Source organism: Oryctolagus cuniculus, chromosome 14 (genome assembly GCF_964237555.1).
Source record: "Oryctolagus cuniculus chromosome 14, mOryCun1.1, whole genome shotgun sequence".
Taxonomy (NCBI): domain Eukaryota; kingdom Metazoa; phylum Chordata; class Mammalia; order Lagomorpha; family Leporidae; genus Oryctolagus; species Oryctolagus cuniculus.
Window position 1 is genome coordinate 14,076,139 of NC_091445.1, and position 11,788 is coordinate 14,087,926.

The 11,788-nt window shown below is 45.1% G+C and overlaps 1 long non-coding RNA gene across 1 annotated transcript; it reads left to right on the forward strand.

Moving 5' to 3' along the window:
- The first annotated feature begins 1,054 nt into the window (after positions 1-1,054).
- Positions 1,055-10,973, forward strand: LOC138845138 (uncharacterized). Its single transcript, XR_011381918.1, has 3 exons — positions 1,055-2,155; positions 4,394-8,396; positions 9,829-10,973. It is a non-coding gene; the product is annotated as an uncharacterized lncRNA (long non-coding RNA).
- Positions 10,974-11,788: the final 815 nt, after the last annotated feature.

The window sequence follows — 11,788 nt, forward strand, 5'->3', positions numbered from 1 at the left end:
AACAGGGTAAGGGTTGGCAGACAGGCAGACACGCGAATAAACCCCTAGCGTGAAAAGCCCTTCTCAAACATGCAACCTCCCCGTCCCTCGAATGTCTCCCACTCTGCTCCAGTTTCTCCCAGATGGCAGACACAGAGGGTTTTGGTTTCCACACAATGGGCCTGGTGTCCCCCACCCCCTCCCCAGTGAGGGCTCAGAGCATTGTCTGATCCTTACCTGTCTGAGAGCCATAGCTTCTCCCATTGTTTGTCCCAATACCTGGTACCTCTTCCACTAGATTGTGAGCTCCTATAGACAAGGAGTTCACCTTACTCACCCCTTAACCAACACTTACCTTAGCTCAATGCACAGCCCATAGGAGCTGTGCAACCATTGCTTGCTGATGAAAAAGAAATGTAAGAAAGTCAAGTGAGAAAGACTGTCATTAGAGAGTCAGCGTTGCGGTGCAGGGGGTGAAGCCACCTCCTGCAATGCTAGCTTCCCATCAGGATGCCAGTTCATGCCCTGTCTGCTCCACTTCTGATCCAGCTCCTTGCTAATGGCCTAGGAAAAGCAGTGGAAGCAGAAGAGTGTTTGGGCCCCTGCCACCCACGTGGGACACTGAGTGTAGCTCCCGACTCTTGGCTCTGGCCTGGCCCAGCGCTGGCCGTAGTGACCATCTGCAGAGTAAACCTGCAGATGGAAGCTCTCTCTCTACCTCGCCCTCTCTCTAATTTATTTGGACTTTCAAAATAAATAAATAAATCTTAAACAAAGAAAAGAAAAGAAAAGAAAAGGAAAAGAAAAGAAAAGAAAAAGGAAAGAAAAGGAAAGAAAAGGAAAGAAAAGGAAAGAAAAGAAAGAAGGAAGGAAGGAAGGAAGGAAGGAAGGAAGGAAGGAAGGAAGGAAGGAAGGAAGAAAGAAAGAAAGAAAGAAAGAAAGAAAGAAAGAAAGAAAGAAAGAAAGAAAGAAAGAGAAAGACCATCATTGCCACAAGAAAACGTAAAAGAGATATTGGTGGCTCTGCCTCTGTGGATCCATAGACGTACAGTCTGGGAAGGAAGGGAGCCAGAAATCAGAAGCCATGGTAGTGGCTGGCGATGGTGTTAAAACTGCGGGTGTCCTGGACCATGCACACTAGACATGTGATTGCTAGAGGTCTGGGCACTGTCTGAGCGGGGTGGTGTTGATTGTGTGTCTCCTGGAAGCCTCTGTTTAAATAGCTCCCAGAGAGGGTGACTCAGCATCTCTCTCCTCCCTCTGTAAGTGACAAATCACGTCGCCCCGGGTGCCTGCGCTGGCCCCTGATGTGACACAGGCTCCTTTCGGTGCCAGCCCAGCAGCGCGTCTGAGATGGACAGGAACTGCTTGGCAGGCATGATCTCATACCCCAGGTGGAGATCCATCTTCAGAATGAGCTCTTATCAGTGAGGCCGGTTTCTGAAACTGGGAGGCCGATTTTAAATTTCTAGTCTATCTCCCTGTCAAGCACTCCTGATTATCTTCAGGATTAAGTCAGACTGGACATCCTGGCCACCAAGGACAGACACGTGCCTACATTGCCGGCGTAATAGCCTGAAACTTGCTTTGGTTCTTTTTGTGGCCCTTAATTCTGACTCACTACGGCTTCTTTGTCCCTGCCAGATAAACCGTAGCAAGATCAGTCTTTAAACAAAGAAGCCTGGGAGGAAACCGTCTCTGGTAGCTATTTCCTGACAATTGCAGAAGTTACCACCATTAAAACATCGCAATGCAACACTTTCGTATTGGCCATCAACGGGCAAATATCTCCAGATTTTCTGTTTGACAAGTGCTGGTGACGGTCAAGTAGGGATCCAAGGATAGCTTAGGCCCAAGGGTCAAAGGCCATGCGTGCAGGAGCAGAGGACTTAAACTTGCCAACCAGACTAGCTGCTCAGGGCTGCAAGACTTCATTCTTTCCAACGCTGTAAGAGCTGTAACACAACTGTGGAGCTGATAGACTTTCAGACAATTTGCATACAACCCCAGGCTCAGAGGAAGGAACTGCCCCTCGCTGTTGGTCCACACCCCCCACCCCCACCCCAGTCCTCGCAGCTGGTAACCAGCCTTGCTACTGACCCTGGTTTTCCTCATCTACACCAGAGTAGTCCCTGGACAGCAACCACCCTGGGTCATACACTCTGCCTGCAGTCCGGTGAGTCCTGGGCACACAGTGGTGCTTAGCATACACCCATCTGAAAGGGGAGCTCGCCGCTTGCTTCCAGTGTGCAGATTCACTCAAGGCTGACGGTGAATTGTGGCTTTTTTACTTAACCCCTGCCCTCTCTGGAGTTTTCATTGTAACCTAATTATTATTTGTAATATTAATTTTTTTGGCAGACCATGGAAATTCTAGAAATCTCTCTGGACACCAGAGAGAAATGTTAATTCCACTGGAGATAAATGTTTGGGCAACAGAAAACAGGAAAGATTCAGACCTTCTTTGTGATTTTAATGCAATTGCAAATTTTACTTTTTTTTTTTTTGCCATGAGACAAGCAGTATTTTTTTTTTTTAATTTATTTGACAGGTAGAGTTATAGACAGTGAGAGAGACAGAGAGAAAGGTCTTTCTTCCATTGGTTCACTCCCCAAATAGCCGCTATGGCCAGCACTGCGCTGATCCGAGGCCAGGAGCCAGGACAAACAGTAGCTTTGAGTCCTTTAGGAAATCCGCTTTGGATTATTTATAGCAATTTCTAACCTTATTTTAAAAAACATTTTAAAATCTTATTTTCATTTTTATCTGAAAGGGAGAGAGACTCAGAACAAGACGAAGATCTTCCATCTGCTGGTTCAGTTCCCAGATGGCCTTAACCTCAGGACGGGGCCGGGCCAGAGGCAGGGTGCTGCCTCGCAGGGTGAGCGTCAGCAGGAGCAGGCAGCTGGGTTGGAAGCAGAACAGCCAGGAGTTGAACCAGGCACTTCACCAGAACATGTGTGAGTCCTAAGTGGAGTCTTGCTGGCTGCACGGAAGTCCCTCACATTATTATTTTTAAAGAAACAAAACAACACCTAGTTTCCTTAGTTTACTGTAAACATTTGAAAACTTGTAGATAAGCACATAGATGAAACTCTGAAACACCTACAGTCTCACAGCCCAGAAATAACTGTGGTTAATATTTTGTAGGACACACTGTCCAGAGCTTCTTCTCATTTAAGGAATTAGACTGAACATACCACTCTGTTAACTATGTTTAAATTTCATAATACTTGACATACCTCCTTCTACAGCAATTTAATTGCTATAGGATTTATTACTTTATGGTGTCCTCATAACATATTTAATCAAACTGAATTTTTCACTGTTACATAATGCTACAAAAACACTTTTGTTAATAAATATTTGTAAGAATCTCTTGTTCAGCCCTTATAAGTTGACTTTCTGATTCCGAGGCCATGAGTCTTTTGAAGATTTTCTTATGCTTTAATACACGGTAAAATGATTGGTTTTAGTAAATGGTAAAGTTTTTCCTTAGAAAATTTTTATCAGTTTGCAGTGAGAATTTGGCCCAGATGTTGAGACAACACTTGTGATATCCACATACACTCTTGGAGCACCTGGGTTTGAGTCCTTAAGTGCATGGGTCCTGCCTCCCACGTGGGAGAGAGACGCTGAATTGTTTATTGATCACTGCCTACGTGCCAGGCACCGTTCTGTGTGTATATTAACTCCATTAGCAAACATCAACTATTTCATTTAAGCTCATTTAGTGACCACCTCCTAAATCCCTGGTGCTGTTCCAGGCACTGGCAGAGCGGAAGAGTCAGCCAAGACACTGCCTCAGAGGTCTTGAGTCTTACTGATGGGATTGAGAAATAAACTCTCTAATTTCAGGCTGCAGCACACGCCGTGAAGAACAAAGCAGCGTGTGTGTGTGTGTTGTGCGCTTGTGTGCTCGTGGGGGTGCTGGTGGCGGTGGCGGGGGGGACATCACTCTTTCTGTGACTGATCAGGTAAGCCCTGTATGAAGAGGCACTCTCAGAATGGAAACTTTTCTAAAATGAATCGCTGTTTAGTTAGCTCAGAAAACCTTTATGGGTCTAAAGAGAAATGAAAGTTGCTCGTAATCCTAGCAATCTGGTTTTCTTTGTCTATTATCTTTTGCTCTATTCAGGTTTTACTTTACGCTGCGTCTTATCAGAGCAGCACTGAGCACAAACACGCTGGATTTTCTGTGCAGTCAGGAGGCAGCGGTTTGTGAGGCCAGTGGATCCAAGGAGCGGCTTCATGCTCAGACGGTTGGGGGTTTACTCTGTGGGCTACTGCTTACCCAAAGCTTGGCCATTGCACCGTCCTTCCATAATTGGGTTTAAAATGTTCCCTTTCTCTCCTAAAAAGGCTGTGTAGCATATCTACAGCTTTGCTTTTTTTTTTTTTTTTTTAATTGAAGTCGTTCGCTTGGGTGGAAAGACTTGCAAAACTCAAGAGATCATTGGAGAAACCACCGAAGACCACAGGGCAGGCGCTTGGAATTACAGTGCCGAGACGCACACTCCCCGTCAGGAAAAAACAATCTTGCAGATTCCTGGAGAATCTCCTGATACCTCTGGGGAAAGAAACCCCACATTCAATCCTGTCTCTGTCAGACCTCCAAATAGCACCTTTGTGCTTCACAGCGCAAAACGAGGAGTCTTTTAACCCCCAGCTCCAGTGCATCAGCAACTCCTGTTGGCTGCACCTTCAAATTAAAGCCCGACTCCGAGCGTCTTTCCCCGCCGCTGTGGCTACCAGCCAGGGGCATGACACCATCGTTTTTCACCAGGATGATTCCAACAGGCTCTCACTGGCTGGCTTTTATCACTGCCCGCTCCTCCAGCAGCCCTATCCCTGGCCACATCTTTCTTCACCAAAATGCCAGGAGCAACTACAGGTGTGTATCAGGGAGCGTGTGGCAGGTCTGGTGAGAATAATACAAGAAACCCTTTCCGACTGTCAACCAGAGAATTCTTACCAAAAGATCATGTATGCATGTATGTATTTGAGAGCGAGAGAATCTTCTGTCCGCTAAAACACTCCCCAAGTGGCTGCAGCAGCACAGGCCAGGCCGGGCCAAAGCCAAGCACTCCATCCTGGTCTCCTACTTGGGTGGCAGGGGTCAGAGTACTTGGGACATCGTCGGCTGCCATCCAGGCAGCATCAGGAGGGAACTGGAGAATTCTTTTTCCTTCATGGTTGGTTGTTGGCAGGATAGAGGTTTTCCTTTCTTGAGGTTTTCCTAGGGAGTGAGTATCCCCTAAGCACTAATCTGTCTCTGGACACTCTTTGCTCCTGCAAAGATGGACTGGCATCTGCTGGATCACTGTGGGTGGAAAACCCAGCGTGGCTTCCCACCCTGTTGGGAGGCAGCCAGCCCCAGCCAGCAGCTGCCTTCCTCCGCTCAGCCAGCACCTCAGCTTCCTTGGGCTGCCAGTGACCCACTCAGCAGTGGCACTTTTCTTTGATGCTGAGGGTTCGATACCAGCCTGTCCACTTGGCTCCTGAACCCACAACAGCCTCTGGCAGTGGGACCCCAGTACCAGAAACAAACCTTTACCTTAGGACAGAACACCCCTCACTCCCTCCTCAACTACATTTTGAAAGCCTACTGGGTGTCAGGTGCTATTCTGCTGCCAGGGCATATCACAGAGGGTGGAAAAGAAGAAAATAGATGCAAATCCGTTGCTTTATTTCACCAAACATCGAAAACCTAGGTGAGGAAGAGGGCCCAGTTTAATAGGGGTTCTCTCCTGAGGCCATCAACTTGATGCAGAGTCATGATCTGACTAACATAGAAAGTTCTAGCCCCTGAGGCTCTTCCGTTATGATCCCGGCCCCTCTGTCCTCAGCTCCAACCACTCCCCCTTTCTCTGTCACGTGAACTTCCTGGCTGTTCTTGGAACATGCCAGCTTACTGCCTTCTGTGTGCTTTGCCCGTATCGTTGCTTCTGCTTTTCCCTGTGCCTGGATGGCTCATCCTCTGCCCAGCACCATGAGTGGGCATCTCGCTTCTGGCAGATTTCGGTTCAGGCATCACATTCACAGTGGGGCTTTTCCCACCCACATGAGTAAAGGGGATCCCCCAAGCTCATCTCTGGACTTTCTGATGTTCCCTTGCCCAGTTTTACTTTTCTTTTTTTAAAAAAATAGATTTATTTACAAGGCCAGAGGCATCACAATTCCAGACTTCAAGACATACTACAGGGCAGTTATAATCAAAACAGCCTGGTACTGGTACAAAAACAGATGGATAGACCAATGGAACAGAATAGAAGCACTGGAGATCAATCCAAACATCTATAACCAACTCATATTCGACAAAGGACCTAAAACCAACCCCTGGAACAAGGACAGCCTCTTCAACAAATGGTGCTGGGAAAACTGGATGTCCACATGTCAAAGTATGGAGCAAGACCCCTATCTTACACCTTATACAAAAATCCACTCAACATGGATCAAAGAACTAGAGATGCGCCACGACACCATGAAACTAATTGAGAGCATAGGGGAAACCCTTCAAGATATCGGAACAGGCGAAGAATTCCTGGAGAAGACCCCAGAGGCACGGGTAATCAAAGATAAAATAAACAAATGGGATTACCTCAAATTGAAGAGTTTCTTTACAGCAAAGGAAACAGTCAGGAAAGTGAAGAGGCAACCAACAGAATGTGAGATGTTATTCACAAACTACACAACAGATAAAGGATTAACAACTAGAATCTATAAAATGGTCAAAAAACACCACAAAATCAAAACAAACAACCCAATAAAAAAAATGGGCCAAGGACCTTAACAGACATTTTTCAACAGAGGAAATCCAAATGGCCAACAGACACATGAAAAAATGCTCAGGATCCCTAGCCATCAGGGAAATGCAGATCAAAACCACAATGAGGTTTCACCTCACTCCGGTTAGAATGGCTCACATACAGAAATCAACCAACAACAGATGCTGGCGAGGATGTGGGGAAAAAGGGACACTAATCCACTGTTGGTGGGAATGCAAACTGGTAAAGCCACTATGGAAGACAGTTTGGAGAGTCCTCAGAAACCTAAATATAGCACTACCACAGGACCCAGCCATCCCACTCCTTGGAATTTACCCAAATGGAATTAAAGGGGAGGAAAAAAGAGCCATTTGCACCTCAATATTTGTTGCAGCTCAATTCACAATAGCTAAGACATGGAATCAACCTAAATGTCCATCAACGGATGACTGGATAAAGAAACTATGGGATATGTACTCTATGGAACACTATACAGCAGTAAAAAACAATGAAATCCGGGCATTTACAACAAAATGGAGGAAGCTGGAAAACATCATGCTGAGTGAAATAAGCCAGTCCAAAAGGGACAAATATCATATGTTCTCCCTGATCGATGGCAACTAAACGAGCATCTAAAATGATACCCATTGAAGTGAAATGGACACTATGAGAGACAATGACATGATCAGCCCTTGTCTATACTGTTGAGGAACAACTTACTATTTTATTCCTTTTAGTATTTTTGTTGTTGTTGTTTTTGCTCTGTTTGTTCTACATAAGACCACTGGTTGAACTCTGTAATCAATGCACAATCATTCTTAGGTGTTTAAAAGTAACAGAAAAGTGATCTCTGTTAAACATAGGAGTGGGAATAAGAGAGGGAGGAGATATATAGGTTGGCACATGCCCACTCGGACTTACCTCCAATGGTGGAACTAGAAACATGCCAGGGGATTTCAACTCAATCTTACCAAGGAGGCAGGTACCAATGCCAGCGCAATTGGTAAAGTGATAAGAATAAATACACAACCGATCAAAAAGATAGGGTATGTGTCGATGAGATTTCACAAATAAGACCAGTGTAAGCAAATAATGAAGGATAAAATTAAAAGGGAGAGAATGATCCTGTGGGGGAAATAGGACACACAGCAGACTCATAGAATGGCAGCACTCCTGCCTCAAAATCAACCCTTGGGACATTCGGATCTGGCTAAAAGGTCCATGAGAGTCTCACAGGCATGGAAAGCCATGACACGGTGGCAAAAAAAAATCTAAATGAAAGATCCTGGTGAACAAGACCCCAGCAGAAGGAACAGGCCATCAAGGAGAGAGGTGCCTTTCTCTGAAGGGAGGAAGGAACCTCCACTGTGATATGGCCTTGACTAAAGGCTTCCATAGCCTAGACAGCTCATAGCAAGAGTCTCAGGTGATTGCTGACGTCATAAATAAGAGTGCCAATTGTTAAATCAACAATGGGAGTCACTGGGTACATGCTCCCCACGTAGGATCTCTGTCCTTCATGTGTTCTACTATGAAACTTAAAAGCAACACTACTAGTCGAACAATACCCTATACCTTGTGCGGTTGTGTGAGTGCAGCCTGTTGAAATCCTTGCTTAGTATATACTAAGTTGATCTTCAGTATATGAAGGTAATTGAAAATGAAACTCAATGAAGGGCAGGATGGGAGAGGGAGTAGGAGAGGGGAGGGCCACGGGAGGGAGGGAGGTTGGGGGGGGGGAGCCACAGCAATTTGTAAATTCACATTTATTAAATAAAAAAACTATATAACAAACAAAAAAAGAAAAAAAAAGAACTTAATACTTTACCCTTTTAGTATTTTTTATGTTCTACTTAAAACTATTGGTTGAACTCTGTAATTAATACACAATTACTCTTAGGTGTTTAATTAATGCTATAACTAGTACTCAAATAGTATTTTACACTGTGTTTCTGTGTGGGTGCAAACTGTTGAAATCTTTACTTAATATATGCTAAATTGATCTTCTGTATATAAAGAGAATTGAAAATTAATCTTGATGTGAATGGAGAGGGAGAGGGAGAGGGAGCGGGAGAGGGGAGTGTTGTGGGTGGGAGGGAAGTTATGGGGGGGGGGGAGCTATTGTAATCCATAAGCTGTACTTTGGAAATTTATGTTCATTAAATAAAATAAAATAAAAAATAGATTTATCTATTTATTTATTTGAAAGTCAGAGTTACAGAGAGAAGCAGAGATAGATCTTCTCTCCTCTGGTTCACTCCCCAGATGGCCAAAACAGCCAGGGCTGGACCAGGCTGAAGTCAGGAGCCAGGAGCTTCATCCAGGTCACCCACATGGGTGGCACTTGAACCATCCTCCACTGCCTTTCCCAGGCCATTAGCAGAAAGCTGGATTGGAAGTGGAGCAAGCCTGCATTCAAACTGGTGCCCACAGGGGATGCTGGCATCTTTACCTTCCACACCGTAGCACCAGTCCCTTGCTTTTCTTCAGATCCCCCGGCACCACCGCTTGCTCTATGTGCCTTGTATTTTTCCACATCTAACACAGGGAAGGCACTCTGCATGCTTGCTTTGCTGACAACGTCCGTGTTCCCGTGTGTACCCTTGTGTCATGCTTGCCTTCTGTGGGCACTGTTGTAAGTTTTACAAGAAGGAACTCACTGTGGTCACGGCATATCACTTCATATAAACCTTCAGAGATAGGGACCCATGATTTACAGATAAAGACACTGAAGCAAGGGACATTCTGCAACCTGCCCAAGGTCACAGAACCAGTCGGGGCTGGGGTAGAGACCAAGACACAGAGACAGAACCCTAACCCTGGTCAGAATTAGAAACTGCCAGAGCATGGGTTTTGTTTTGTTCATGTTCTACCCTCAGGATGCAGATTATTGTCTGGCACCCAGTATAAATAGATTTAATAAATGAAAGAATATTATCTGCTTCTCAGACTTGTTGGGCTTAAGTCAATGCCTGCACACAGGCAGAGCTAAATAAAGGTTAAAACAGGAGCAAGAACCTGCCCACAGCTGCCCTCCAGTTAACCTTGGGCTGTATCAATCTCCTCTTACTTTATCTTCCAGCCAGCAATTAAACATTGGGAATTTTCAGCTGGAAAAGAGAAGAATCAGTGCCCAAATCTACAAAATCACCTATGCTGGAGCAGAACTAATGTCATCAGTGCTAAAAATCAAATCATAGAATTTTTCCTCACTAAAAAAAAAAAATCTAAAAAATGGAATTTTTTAAATTGTAGGGATTTTGCCCATGAGTTTTTCTTGAAACATCAGAGTGCATCCTATTTTCTGAGTACAAAAGTGAGTAAACAAGGAGCAAATGCCAATGGGGAATAATGGCAACAGGCCTGATAAGAAATCAGCAGCCAGCCATGCTTTGTTTATAAATATAAGGTCAAGGGTATGTGATTTACAACATCAACACTCAATATCCTTGAAAAACAAATACAATAAAGACACAAATATTTGTACACCTAGCTAGATATCTGCATCCAGATGTAGATACAGAGAGGTCTTTTTGCACTAAATCAGACTCTTTTGGATTAAAACTGATGCATATTTATGGTGTGGCACAGGCACTACTAATTCTAGAATGTTCTGCTTTGGAACAAGTTGGAGAAGCACTGAACGAGGAAAGCAGAAGTTTAAAAAAAAAAAAAACAGTGAGCACTTGGTGTCAGAGATCTTCCAGTGGCTGCCTCATCACTCCAGTGAGGAAATTTATGAGGACATCAGCAGGACAGTGCTTGCTGGGTGACGCTTGGTCCCAAGCTGCTGCTCAACCAAGAGGAACTTATTCAACTGTTGGCAGTGCCAAGAAGTGCAGTTCCACAATGTTACTCACATGCTAAAAGATAACTCACGGATCATTATTTTTTTAAAATGTGACCATCAGGGGCCAGCATTGTGGTGCAATGGGTTCAGCTGCCACCGGTAAGCCCAGCATTGCGTATGAGCACCAGTTCCAGTTCCGGGTGCTCCACTTCCGATCCTGCACCCTACTAATGTGCTTGGGAAAGCAGAGAAGATGGCCCAAGTGCATGAGCTCCTGCCACTCACATGGGAGATCTGGATGAAGTTTTGGACATGCCTAACCCTGCTTGTTGCAGTCATTTGGGCAGTGAATTAGAGAATGGAAGGCCTTTCTTTGTCTCTGCCTCTCCCTCTCTCTCTCTTTCAAATTAATAAAATAAATCTTTCTTAAAAAGCTACAAAGAGGCCGGCGCCGTGGCTCAATAGGCTAATCCTCCACCTTGCGGCGCCGGCACACCGGGTTCTAGTCCCGGTTGGGGCGCCGGATTCTGTCCCGGTTGCCCCTCTTCCAGGCCAGCTCTCTGCTATGGCCAGGGAGTGCAGTGGAGGATGGCCCAAGTGCTTGGGCCCTGCACCCCATGGGAGACCAGGAAAAGCACCTGGCTCCTGGCTCCTGCCAGGATCAGCGCGGTGCGCCGGCTGCAGCGGCGGCCATTGGAGGGTGAACCAACGGCAAAAGGAAGACCTTTCTCTCTCTGTCTCTCTCTCTCACTGTCCACTCTGCCTGTCAAAAAAAAAAAAAAAAAAAAAAAAAAAAAAAAGCTACAAAGAAACTAACCATCAGGAAAATCATGAATTTTTAAATTTTAAATTTTTATTGATTTTTTTTTTTGCTTTTAACTGGTAAAGCTGTAAAAGAAAAGCTAACGTAACCATTTAGGAGTTATCCTGCTGTGTTTCCTGACTCCCAGCTCTGCCCCAACCCGGTCCTGACCTTTTCGAGCATTGCAAGTGAAATCAGCTGATAGGAGCTTCTCTCTCTCTCTCTCTCTCTCTCTCTCTCTCTGCCTGCCAACTAAATAAATAACATTAGGAAAAGAAAAGCCCAAAGTTATCCAGGAGGCTGGTATTATCCTGTTTAACTATCTTGCAGAGTAATAGTCTCAATGCAGGCATGGGATGGCAGCCTAAGAGTATAAATGTGAAAATAACGTGTCACGTAAAAGGGCCTACTGACACTTCTGGAAAGAGTGCTGAACTGTGGCTATTTTCA